Raw genomic sequence first — 12,500 nt, 5'->3', positions numbered from 1 at the left:
GAGAAGTAGAGAAAGAGAGAGAGGGAAAGGGAAAGAAAGACATAGAGAAAGAGGGAGAGAAGCAAATAAGACAAGAGAGAAAGAAAAAGAACGAGAAAAATAAAGGGAAAGGAAGCGAAAAAGAGAGGGAGAAGTAGAGAAAGAGAGAAAAGGAAAGAAAGACATAGAGAAAGAGAGAGAGAGAGAGAGAGAGAGAGAAGCAAAGATGGCAAAAGAGAGAAAGAGAAAGAAAGAAAAAAAGAAAGGGAAACGAAGTGAAAAAGAGTGGAAGAAAGAGAGAAAGAGAGAAAGGGAAAGAAAGATATAGAGAAAAATAGCATGAGGGAAGGAAAAGGATAGTGGAAGAAAAAGAGAGAAATAAATATAAAAAGAACAAGATATAGGAGGGTGTAAGAAAGAAAGAGAGAGAGAGAGGAGAGAAAGAAATAGAGAGGAAGAGAGAGAGGATTGGAAATAGAAATAAAGATGGAAAAGGGAGCGATAGAAAGAGAGAGAGAAATAAAGATAACAAGAGGGAGAGACAAAGAGAAAGAAAAAGTGGCTAAGGAAGAAAAAAGAGAAAGAAGGAGAAAAAAATTGAAAAAGATAGAGAAAGAAAAAGAGAGTGCGAAAAAGAAAGAGAAAGGAAGCAAAAATAGCGTGAGAAAAGGAAAAAGAGAGTAATAAGAGCGAGGCAAGAGAAAGGATAGTAAAAGAAAAAGAGAGAAATGAATATAAAAGGACAAGATATAGGGGGAGTAAGAAAGAAAGAGAGAGGAGAGAAAGAAATAGAGGGGAAGAAAGAGAGATAATTGGAAATAGAAAAAAAGAGTGAAAAGGGAAAGATAAAAAGAGAGAGAGAGAAATAAAGATAACATAAGATGTTTGTTTTCCACCCCTTTTCTCCCACTCTGTCTCTCTCTCCTTTACTCTCTGTGTCTCTCTTTTTCTCTTCCTTTGTTACTCTTTCTTTCTTTCCCTATTTTGTCTTTCTCTCTTTCTATCCTTCACGCTTTCTTTTCTCTTTTCCCTCCTTCTGTCTTTCTATTTTCCACCCATTTTCTCCCACTCTCTGTCTCTGTCTCTTTCACTCTCTGTGTCTCTCTTTTTCTCTTCCTTTGTTTCTCTTTGTCTCTTTCTCTCTCTATGTATTTTTAACTTCTTTTGCTCTAACTTCCTTTTTTTCCTTTTTCTCTTTTCTCTTTCTCTCTTCCTACCCTTTGCGCTTTCTTTTCTCTTTTCTCTCCTTCTGTCTTTCTCTTTTCCACCCCTTTTCTCCCACTCTCTGTCTCTGTCGCTTTCACTCTCTGTGTCTCTCTTTTTCTCTTCCTTTGTTGCTCTTTGTCTCTTTCTCTCTGTGTGTCTTTTTAACTTCTTTTGCTCTAACTTCCTTTTTTCCTTTTCTCTTTCTCTCTTCCTACCCTTCGCGCTTTTTTTTTCTCTTATCTCTCCTTCTGTCTTTCTATTTCTCTTTAGATTTCTTTCTTCCTCTCCTTTCTTTTCCCCCTCTCTTACAACTTTTTATCTTTTGTTTCTCACGCTCTCTCCCTCTCTCTCTCTTTTTTTCTTTGTCCCACCCTCTCTCCTTTTCCCTCCCTCTTTCTCTTATTTCTTTCTCTCTCTTTTTCTTTCTCTTTACTCTACTCATCCGGCCCCCAACAGAATGCTTGTTCTATCGTGTGGCCCCCGATTTCAAATGAGTTTGACACCCCTGGACCTAGCGCCTCACCCAGACCCTAACCGGGGTAAACTCGTCCCTAGGCCGCTCACTTATTAAAAGATCCATCAAATATTTAGCAGCCATTTTTTTCCTCAACTATTCATTAAAACAAGTCTGGAGGGTTGCCAGGTTCTTTTACGGTCAGGCTGGCAGTATACCCCCCTCCCCCACTACTATGTTTTATTACCAGTACAGTATGTCTTCACTTGTTGTTGTCATTTATTCTGAAAATGCAGTACAAGTACCGCAAAGCTTCCTGATTGTTGTCAAATCATTTCTCAAAACAAAAAAATGTGATATAGAAAACTATAGAGGAAACTATATAAACCAAAAAGGAAGAGAAAACAAACCACATATTCAGAAAGTAGTGAGCGGAAGTGTAGGATTTTATACATTGGACGATAAGGGATTTTATACTATTGAATACAAGTTACGTTTTTTGAATGCAATGAAGATTTTCATTGAGTGGGCTACAGGTCACGCTGATCCGAATGCGGAATGTTTTGTTTAGTTCTGTTGATAACAGGACTCTGACGCAGGACGGCAGGCTTTGTTTAGAGAAGTTGTTTTGATAAGGGCTCTGCTGTTAGGAGTTTTTCAGACATCGGGATGCTCTTCTCCGAGATGGTGGGGCGCAAGTGGGGGCTTTCCTGGCACGCCTATGGGAGGAGCCGGCACACCAGCTTGCGGAAAGAATGTGGGCCGGGAGAAGGAGGCAGAAGATCAAGAAGGGGGCTTGAAGGGACGCTCTTCTCCGAGATGGTGGACCCCACGTGGGGGCTTTTCTGGCACGCCCATGGGAGGAGCCGGCACACCAGCTTGCGGAAAGAATGTGGGCCAGGAGAAGGAAGCAGAAGATCGAGAGAGGAGGCTTGACGGAGTTTTTCAGACATTGGGATGCTCTTTTCCGAGATGGTGGACCACACGTGGGGGCTTTCCTGGCACGCCCATGGGAGGAGCCGGCACACAAGCTTGCGGAAAAAATGTGGGCCGGGAGAAATTCAAACTGATCAATCTCTTCATTGGTGAATGCCAGGTATCGGGCAGGAAACAGGGCAGGATAGTGTAGGAAAGTACAAAAGCTTGCCTAGCGTGTAGCATAGGTTGACAAACGATCCGACGAGCGTTGTCAGGGGGTTTATAAATAATCTGGCCATTTTGTGCATGGCCAAATTCAAACTGATCAATCTCTTCATTGGTGAATGCCAGGTATCAGGCAGGATAGTGTAGGAAAGTACAAAAGCTTGCCTAGCGTGTAGCATAGGTTGACAAACGATCCGACGAGCGTTGTCAGGGGGTTTATAAATAATCTGGCCATTTTGTGCATGGCCAAATTCAAACTGATCAATCTCTTCATTGGTGAATGCCAGGTATCAGGCAGGATAGTGTAGGAAAGTACAAAAGCTTGCCTAGCGTGTAGCATAGGTTGACAAACGATCCGACGAGCGTTGTCAGGGGGTTTATAAATAATCTGGTCGTTTTGTGCATGGCCAAATTCAAACTGATCAATCTCTTGATTGGTGAATGCCATGTATCAGGCAGGAAACAGGGCAGGATAGTGTAGGAAAGTACAAAAGCTTGCCTAGCGTGTAGCGTAGGTTCACAAACGATCCGACGAGTGATGTCAGGGGGTTTATAAATGATCTTGTCGTTTTGTGCATGGCCAAATTCAAACTGATCAATCTCTTCATTGGTGAATGCCAGGTATCAGGCAGGATAGTGTAGGAAAGTACAAAAGCTTGCCTAGCGTGTAGCGTAGGTTCACAAACGATCCGACGAGTGATGTCAGGGGGTTTATAAATGATCTTGTCGTTTTGTGCATGGCCAAATTCAAACTGATCAATCTCTTCATTGGTGAATGCCAGGTATCAGGCAGGATAGTGTAGGAAAGTACAAAAGCTTGCCTAGCGTGTAGCATAGGTTGACAAACGATCCGACGAGCGTTGTCAGGGGGTTTATAAATAATCTGGTCGTTTTGTGCATGGCCAAATTCAAACTGATCAATCTCTTCATTGGTGAATGCCAGGTATCAGGCAGGAAACAGGGCAGGATAGTGTAGAAAAGTACAAAAGCTTGCCTAGCGTGTAGCGTAGGTTCACAAACGATCCGACGAGTGTTGTCAGGGGGTTTATAAATCATTTGGCCATTTTGTGCACGGCCAAATTCAAACTGATCAATCTCTTCATTGGTGAATGCCAGGTATCAGGCAGGAAACAGGGCAGGATAGTGTAGGAAAGTACAAAAGCTTGCCTAGCGTGTAGCGTAGGTTCACAAACGATCCGACGAGTGTTGTCAGGGGGTTTCTAAATGATCTTGTCGTTTTGTGCATGGCCAAATTCAAACTGATCAATCTCTTCATTGGTGAATGCCAGGCGTCAGGCAGGAAACAGGGCAGGATAGTGTAGGAAAGTACAAAAGCTTGCCTAGCGTGTAGCATAAGTTCACAAACGATCCAACGAGCGTTGTCAGGGGGTTTATAAATAATCTGGCCGTTTTGTGCATGGCCAAATTCAAATTGATCAATCTCTTCATTGGTGAATGCCAGGTATCAGGCAGGAAACAGGGCAGGATAGTGTAGGAAAGTACAAAAGCTTGCCTAGCGTGTAGCATAGGTTGACAAACGATCCGACGAGTGATGTCAGTGGGTTTATAAATGATCTTGTCGTTTTGTGCATGGCCAAATTCAAACTGATCAATCTCTTCATTGGAGAATGCCAGGTATCAGGCAGGATAGTGTAGGAAAGTACAAAAGCTTGCCTAGCGTGTAGCGTAGGTTCACAAACGATCCGACGAGTGTTGTCAGGGGGTTTATAAATAATCTGGCCGTTTTGTGCATGGCCAAATTCAAACTGATCAATCTCTTCATTGGTGAATGCCAGGTATCAGGCAGGATAGTATAGGAAAGTACAAAAGCTTGCCTAGCGTGTAGCGTAGGTTCACAAACGATCCGACGAGCGTTGTCAGGGGGTTTATAAATAATCTGGCCGTTTTGTGCATGGCCAAATTCAAACTGATCAATCTCTTCATTGGTGAATGCCAGGTATCAGGCAGGAAACAGGGCAGGATAGTGTAGAAAAGTACAAAAGCTTGCCTAGCGTGTAGCGTAGGTTCACAAACGATCCGACGAGTGTTGTCAGGGGGTTTATAAATCATTTGGCCATTTTGTGCACGGCCAAATTCAAACTGATCAATCTCTTCATTGGTGAATGCCAGGTATCAGGCAGGAAACAGGGCAGGATAGTGTAGGAAAGTACAAAAGCTTGCCTAGCGTGTAGCGTAGGTTCACAAACGATCCGACGAGTGTTGTCAGGGGGTTTCTAAATGATCTTGTCGTTTTGTGCATGGCCAAATTCAAACTGATCAATCTCTTCATTGGTGAATGCCAGGCGTCAGGCAGGAAACAGGGCAGGATAGTGTAGGAAAGTACAAAAGCTTGCCTAGCGTGTAGCATAAGTTCACAAACGATCCAACGAGCGTTGTCAGGGGGTTTATAAATAATCTGGCCGTTTTGTGCATGGCCAAATTCAAATTGATCAATCTCTTCATTGGTGAATGCCAGGTATCAGGCAGGAAACAGGGCAGGATAGTGTAGGAAAGTACAAAAGCTTGCCTAGCGTGTAGCATAGGTTGACAAACGATCCGACGAGTGATGTCAGTGGGTTTATAAATGATCTTGTCGTTTTGTGCATGGCCAAATTCAAACTGATCAATCTCTTCATTGGAGAATGCCAGGTATCAGGCAGGATAGTGTAGGAAAGTACAAAAGCTTGCCTAGCGTGTAGCGTAGGTTCACAAACAATCCGACGAGTGTTGTCAGGGGGTTTATAAATAATCTGGCCGTTTTGTGCATGGCCAAATTCAAACTGATCAATCTCTTCATTGGTGAATGCCAGGTATCAGGCAGGAAACAGGGCAGGATAGTGTAGGAAAGTACAAAAGCTTGCCTAGCGTGTAGCGTAGGTTCACAAACGATCCGACGAGTGTTGTCAGGGGGTTTATAAATAATCTGGCCGTTTTGTGCATGGCCAAATTCAAACTGATCAATCTCTTCATTGGTGAATGCCAGGTATCAGGCAGGATAGTGTAGGAAAGTACAAAAGCTTGCCTAGCGTGTAGCATAGGTTGACAAACGATCCGACGAGCGTTGTCAGGGGGTTTATAAATAATCTGGTCGTTTTGTGCATGGCCAAATTCAAACTGATCAATCTCTTCATTGGTGAATGCCAGGTATCAGGCAGGATAGTGTAGGAAAGTACAAAAGCTTGCCTAGCGTGTAGCGTAGGTTCGCAAACGATCCAACGAGCGTTGTCAGGGGGTTTATAAATCATTTGGCCATTTTGTGCACGGCCAAATTCAAACTGATCAATCTCTTCATTGGTGAATGCCAGGTATCAGGCAGGATAGTGTAGGAAAGTACAAAAGCTTGCCTAGCGCGTAGCGTAGGTTCTCAAACGATCTGACGAGCGTTGTCAGGGGGTTTTTAAATGATCTGGCCGTTTTGTGCATGGCCAAATTCAAACTGATCAATCTCTTCATTGGTGAATGCCAGGTATTAGGCAGGAAACAGGGCAGGATAGTGTAGGAAAGTACAAAAGCTTGCCTAGCGTGTAGCGTAGGTTCACAAACGATCCGACGAGTGTTGTCAGGGGGTTTATAAATGATCTGCCCGTTTTGTGCACGGCCAAATTCAAACTGATCAATCTTTTCATTGGCGAATGCATGCACAACTAAACATAGCGAGTGTATTTCTGGCAGCATTGACGCATGATAATGAAATTACTTCTCCTCTGCGTTGCATCAATTTGGATTAAGGACGTCAAGATAGCATCAGCGTTGCATTCAATGAGTCACGCTATTTATTGTTAGCATTTAAAATGAAGACGTTTCATTCATCAGTTGCTTCCTGATTTGCTTCGAGGCAAAAAAATGGAGATCCACAAAGAAATCAACGATTTAGAGTGAAGAAAATAAGTATTTGAACACCCTGCTATTTTGCTATTCCACCCACTCCGAAATCATGTGAGAGAGATAAACTAAAAAGAAAAATTCAGAAAGCATAATGCTGTCACGGTCGCCATGGGGCCCAATTGGTCCAAGCCGGGTGGCGCCAGGTTCTGACACGGTTGCCACGGCGCTCAATTGGCCCCGCCCATGGACACCGGCTGAAACACGTTGACTGATTGCTCCTTGGGAGTACTTAAACGCGGTCCTTTGAGCCAATAGTTGTCAGAGCGTTTGTGAAACTTCTGCAAGACTCCTGTTAAACTCTTTCTTTTGGATTTCAATCCACTTCCGCGACCATCGATCCCCGGATCGAGTGTGCGCGCATTCCTCCTCTCCCTCATATTGTGAGTATGTTACGCTATTGGGTTCTCAAACCTGTTTCCTGCCCTGCTTTGTGACGAATGCATGATTTTTTTAACAATGTACACGTGCGATACAGCTGCAAATAAGTCTTGGAACACCCTTCTATTTCGCTATTTCTCCCATTTCGAAATCACGTGAGAGAGCTAAACTAAAAAGAAAAATCCAGAAAGCACAATGCATGATTTTTGTCTAGTTTGTCCGGTTTATTTTCGATATCCTGATTCCCTTCTATTTAAGCTCAGTGCTCCCACTCACCCTTGTCAGACCGTCAATGAAACTCTGCACCCGCGAGACGTGGGTTTAGACTCTGTCCTGTTTCCTGCCTAGTATTGTTCCCGTCTATTTTGTTATTTTCTCCAGTTTTCCTTCCCATCTAGTTTGTCCTGTTTATTCTTGATATCCTGATTCCCTTCTATTTAAGCTCAGTGCTCTCACTCACCCTTTGTCAGTCCGTCAATGAACCTCTGCACCGGCAAGACGTAGGTTTAGACGCTGTGTCCTGTTTTCTGCTTGTGTTTCCTGCCCAGTATTGTTCTTGTCTATTTTGTTATTTTCTCCAGTTTTCCTTCCTGTCTAGTTTGTCCTGTTTATTTTCGATATCCTGATTACCTTCTATTTAAGCTCAGTGCTTTCACTCACCCTTTGTCAGTCCGTCAATGAAACTCTGCACCCGCAAGACGTGGGTTTAGACTCTGTCCTGTTTCCTGCCCAGTATTGTTCCCGTCTATTTTGTTATTTTCTCCAGTTTTCCTTCCCATCTAGTTTGTCCTGTTTATTCTTGATATCCTGATTCCCTTCTATTTAAGCTCAGTGCTCTCACTCACCCTTTGTCAGTCCGTCAATGAACCTCTGCACCGGCAAGACGTAGGTTTAGACGCTGTGTCCTGTTTTCTGCTTGTGTTTCCTGCCCAGTATTGTTCTTGTCTATTTTGTTATTTTCTCCAGTTTTCCTTCCTGTCTAGTTTGTCCTGTTTATTTTCGATATCCTGATTACCTTCTATTTAAGCTCAGTGCTTTCACTCACCCTTTGTCAGTCCGTCAATGAAACTCTGCACCCGCAAGACGTGGGTTTAGACTCTGTCCTGTTTCCTGCCCAGTATTGTTCCCGTCTAGTTTGTTATTTTCTCCAGTTTTCCTTCCTGTCTAGTTTGTCCTGTTTATTTTCGATATCCTGATTCCCTTCTATTTAAGCTCAGTGCTCTCACTCACCCTTTGTCAGTTCGTCAATGAACCTCTGCACTCGCAAGACGTGGGTCTAGACTCTGTCCTGTTTTCTGCTTGTGTTTCCTGCCCAGTAGTGTTCTTGTCTATTTTGTTATTTTCTCCAATTTTCCTTCCTGTCTAGTTTGTCCTGTTTGTTTTCGATATCCTGATTCCCTTCTATTTAAGCTCAGTGCTCTCACTCACCCTTTGTCAGTCCGTCAATTAAATTCACGCGTTTGGGTCCTGATCCTGTTCCGGTCTTGACAATACCCATAGTTTTAGCGCCGACATGTTGCTGCAGCGTTTCTTTTCCTTCCGGTATTTGCATTTCAGGCAATCACAGCACCGCAATTGATTGAACTCGGAGAATCGTTCCGCGTTCTCTGCTCTTATCACTGCACAGTCCGTGTCGAGCGAGGGTAGTCGTAGGAAGCGGGAAAACAGGTCGATGGCCGGGACGGAGGAGCAAAGGCGGTAACGAGTCCAAAAACAGGTCGATATTAATCAACGAGACAGACAGGATTGATATCAAAACAGGATATCGAAATTAAAGGACAAACTAGACGGGAACGAAACTGGAAACCGATATCAAACAACGGGACAGACAGGATTGATATCAAAACAAGATATCGAAATTAAACAGGACAAACTAGACAGGAACAAAACTGGAAACCGATATTTAACAACGAGACAGACAGGATTGATATCAAAACAGGATATCAAAATTAAACCGGACAAACGAGACGGGAACGAAACTGGAAACCGATATTAAACAACGGGACGGACAGGATTGATAGCAAAACAGGATATCGAAATTAAACAGGACAAACTATAGGGGGGGCAGCACGGCGGCGCAGTGGTTAGCGCTTGTGCGGCACAGTTCATGTCATGGGAACCTGTCGTGGGTTCAAATCCAGCTCCAGACTTCCTGTGCGGAGTTTGTATGTTCTCCCCGTGCTTGCGTGGGTTTCCTCCGGGCACTCCGGTTTCCTCCCACGTTCCAAAAACATGCATTTCAGGTGAATTGGCCGGTCCAAATTGTCCATAGGTGTGAATGAGCGAACGAGTTGTCTGTCCCTGTGTGCCCTGCGATTGGCTGGCAACCAGTTCAGGGTGTCCCCTGCCCACTGCCCGGAGATGGCTGGGATGGGCTCCAGCCCCCCCGCGACCCTAATGAGGATAAGCGGTACGGCTGATGAGATGAGATGAGAAACTATACGGGAACGAAACTGGAAACCGATATTAAACAACGGGACAGACAGGATTGATATCAAAACAGGATATCGAAATTAAAGGAGAAACTAGACAGGAACGAAACTGGAAATCGGTATTAAACAACGGGACGGACAGGATTGATAGCAAAACGGGATATCGAAATCAAACAGGATAAGCTTGAAGAAAACGAAACTGGAAACTGATATTTAACAACGGGACAAACAGGATTGATATCAAAACAGGATATCGAAATTAAACAGGACAAACTAGACGGGAACGAAACTGGAAACCGATATTAAACAACGGGACGGACACGATTGATATCAAAATAGGATATCGAAATTAAACAGGACAAACTAGACAGGAACGAAACTGGTAACCTGATATCAAACAGGACAAAATAAACGGGAACAATACCGGTAGCCGAACGCGGAAGTCATCCTCGCAATTTTCGTTCGGGCCGTTCCCGACCGGTCCCTGTTTCCTGTTGGGGTGGCTGACTGCAGAAACTGCTCGACGGTGATTCACTGTCAAAAAGAAAAGCTATCGAGAATGTCTTTAGAGAGACGATTATTTACTTCAGCTGCCCGGAGCCAGGTTGTCGGCACAAGTACAGTTGGTCTGTGACGCACGTAGCGCTCGCTCAAGGATGCTCTCGGGAGAAGATAAAACAGTCGTTTTTTTTCCTTCTGTGAAAAATATTTTCATTTTAAAACCGCAGATTTCTATATATCAAGTCTGGCGTTTACAGAGTCTGATACTTATGTATTCGGCCCAAAAAAGCTCCATTTCGGTGTCATCTGATCAGGGCATCATGTTCCACAGAAAGGGCTTTAGTCTCACCACTCTTCCATAAAGGGCAGATTTGTGCTGAGCATGACTATCATGCAGGCCATCAATGTAATCACATCTGGTTTTCTCCTTGTTTGGGCAGAAAGTTCAGAGGGGACGGCCGGGTCTTGGTAGGTTTGCCGTGATTCTATTGTCACAGTTGCCATGGCGTCCGATTGGCCCTGCCAGTGGGCGCCAACAGCCAACAGCCCTGGTCGCTGATTGGCTACTAGAGTAGTCCACCCTGAGGAAGCCCTCCTCCAGGGACATGACAGGCAGGAAACGATGGCCCCACAAGACTTCATCTTCCGTGTAGGACGTCCGGGCTTGACATGTCATACCTGGAAGAGGAGATAAGACAGTTTTTTGTGTCATGATTGCTGATTCAGGGCACCTGTGACTGCCCAATTGGCGCCAACAGACCTGGTCGCTGATTGGTTCCCTAACTCTTTTTAAACCCCCGTCTTCCAAGAGGAAGATGTCAGACAGTCTGCAAACCTATGCTCTCAGCTAGGCAAGCTTTTGTACTCTCCGACATTCTCCTGCCCAGCTTTCCTGCCTGATACCTGTTTCCGAAGTTTTTCTGTATCCGTTTCTGCTTTTGCTCCTCCGTCCCGGCCATTGACCTGTTTTGCCCTGTTTCCTGCCTGATACTTGTTGCTGGTCTCTTCACTGCCCTTGCTCCTCCGTCCGGCCATCGACCTGTTTTCCCGCTGCCTACGACTACCCTTGCTCGACACGGAAGTGCCACTTCTGCATTCCTGCCATCAGCTACCGGTATTGTTCCCGTTTATTTTGTCCTCTTTAATATCAGGTTTCCAGTTTCGTTCCTGTCTAGTTTGTCCGGTTTAATTTCGATATCCTGTTTTGATATCAATCCTGTCCGTCCCGTTGTTTAATATCGGTTTCCAGTTTCGTTCCCGTCAAGTTTATCCTGTTTAATTTCGATATCTTGTTTTGATATTAATCGTGTCCGTCCCGTTGTTTAATATCGGTTTCCAGTTTCGTTCCCGTCAAGTTTATCCTGTTTAATTTCTATATCCTGTTTTGATATCAATCCCGTCTGTCCCGTTGTTTAATATCGACCTGTTTCTGGACTCGTCACTGCCCTTGCTCCTCCGTCCCGGCCATCGACCTGTTTCTGGACTCGTTACTGCCCTTGCTCCTCCGTCCCGGCCATCTCTTGATATTTAGTTTCTTTTGTCTTTTATCAGCATATTTGGTATTGGAGTAATCCAAAAGTCATTGAAAGTAATCCAGTCAAAGTAACCCTACCCAACCCTGAAAATAAATAATACTATCAGGAGGTTGTGCCTCTAGCATATGTGCAACGGCGCCATGTTTATTCACGAAGACCTTCGGCACCTGTAAATGGGCTTGTCGTCATGCACACGGGTCAAAGTTGGCCCGGCTCGATGCCGACTAATGACTCGTCGCTTCCTCGGCACCGGTTGTCCTTCTCGCTTTTTATTTCTGCGCTTATTGACTATGGATGAGCATCTGGTCAGGGCGGATGTTCAGTCCGATTGCCGCTCTCCTCTGGAGAAACCGGCGCGGTTGATAAACAACAACCTGCCGCCCCTCACGCGTCACCATGACGACGAGTCACTTTGTAGAGCTCGGTGTCAACTCGATATCGTTGGCGCATGAGAATGGAAAACCCGAAGAGTAAGACTGAAATCCTGAAGCTGGGGAACCAGCAACCCAAGTATGTGATTTTCACATCCGGGGTAACCTACCTGACTGCCTGTGAAGCAGGGGTGTCCAACTCATTTTAACTCGGGGGCCACACGGTAGAACAAACATTTTTTTCGTGGGCCGGACAAGTAGATGAAAGAGAAAGAAAAAGAGATAAAGAAATAAGAGAAAGAGGGAGGGAAAAGGAGAGAGGGCGGGATAAAGAAAGAAAAAGAGAGAGAGGGGGAGAGAGCGTGCGAAACAAAAGATAAAAAGTCGTGAGAGAGGGGGAAAAGAAAGGGAGAGGAAGAAAGAAATCCCAAGAGAAATAGAAAGACAGAAGGAGAGAAAAGAGAAAAGAAAGCGCGAAGGGTAGGAACAGAGAGAGAGGATAGAGAGGAATGAAAGAGACAGAGACAGTGTGAGAGAGAGAGAGAGAGAGAGAGAGAGAGAGAGAGAGGAGAGAGAGAGAGAGAGAGAGAGAGAGAGAGAGAGAGAGAGAGAGAGA

The sequence above is a fragment of the Urocampus carinirostris genome, chromosome 19 (genome assembly GCF_059441175.1).
Source record: "Urocampus carinirostris isolate Australia breed hairy pipefish chromosome 19, RoL_Ucar_1.0, whole genome shotgun sequence".
Lineage (NCBI taxonomy): Eukaryota > Metazoa > Chordata > Actinopteri > Syngnathiformes > Syngnathidae > Urocampus > Urocampus carinirostris.
Note: the sequence above shows the minus strand (reverse complement) of the source record.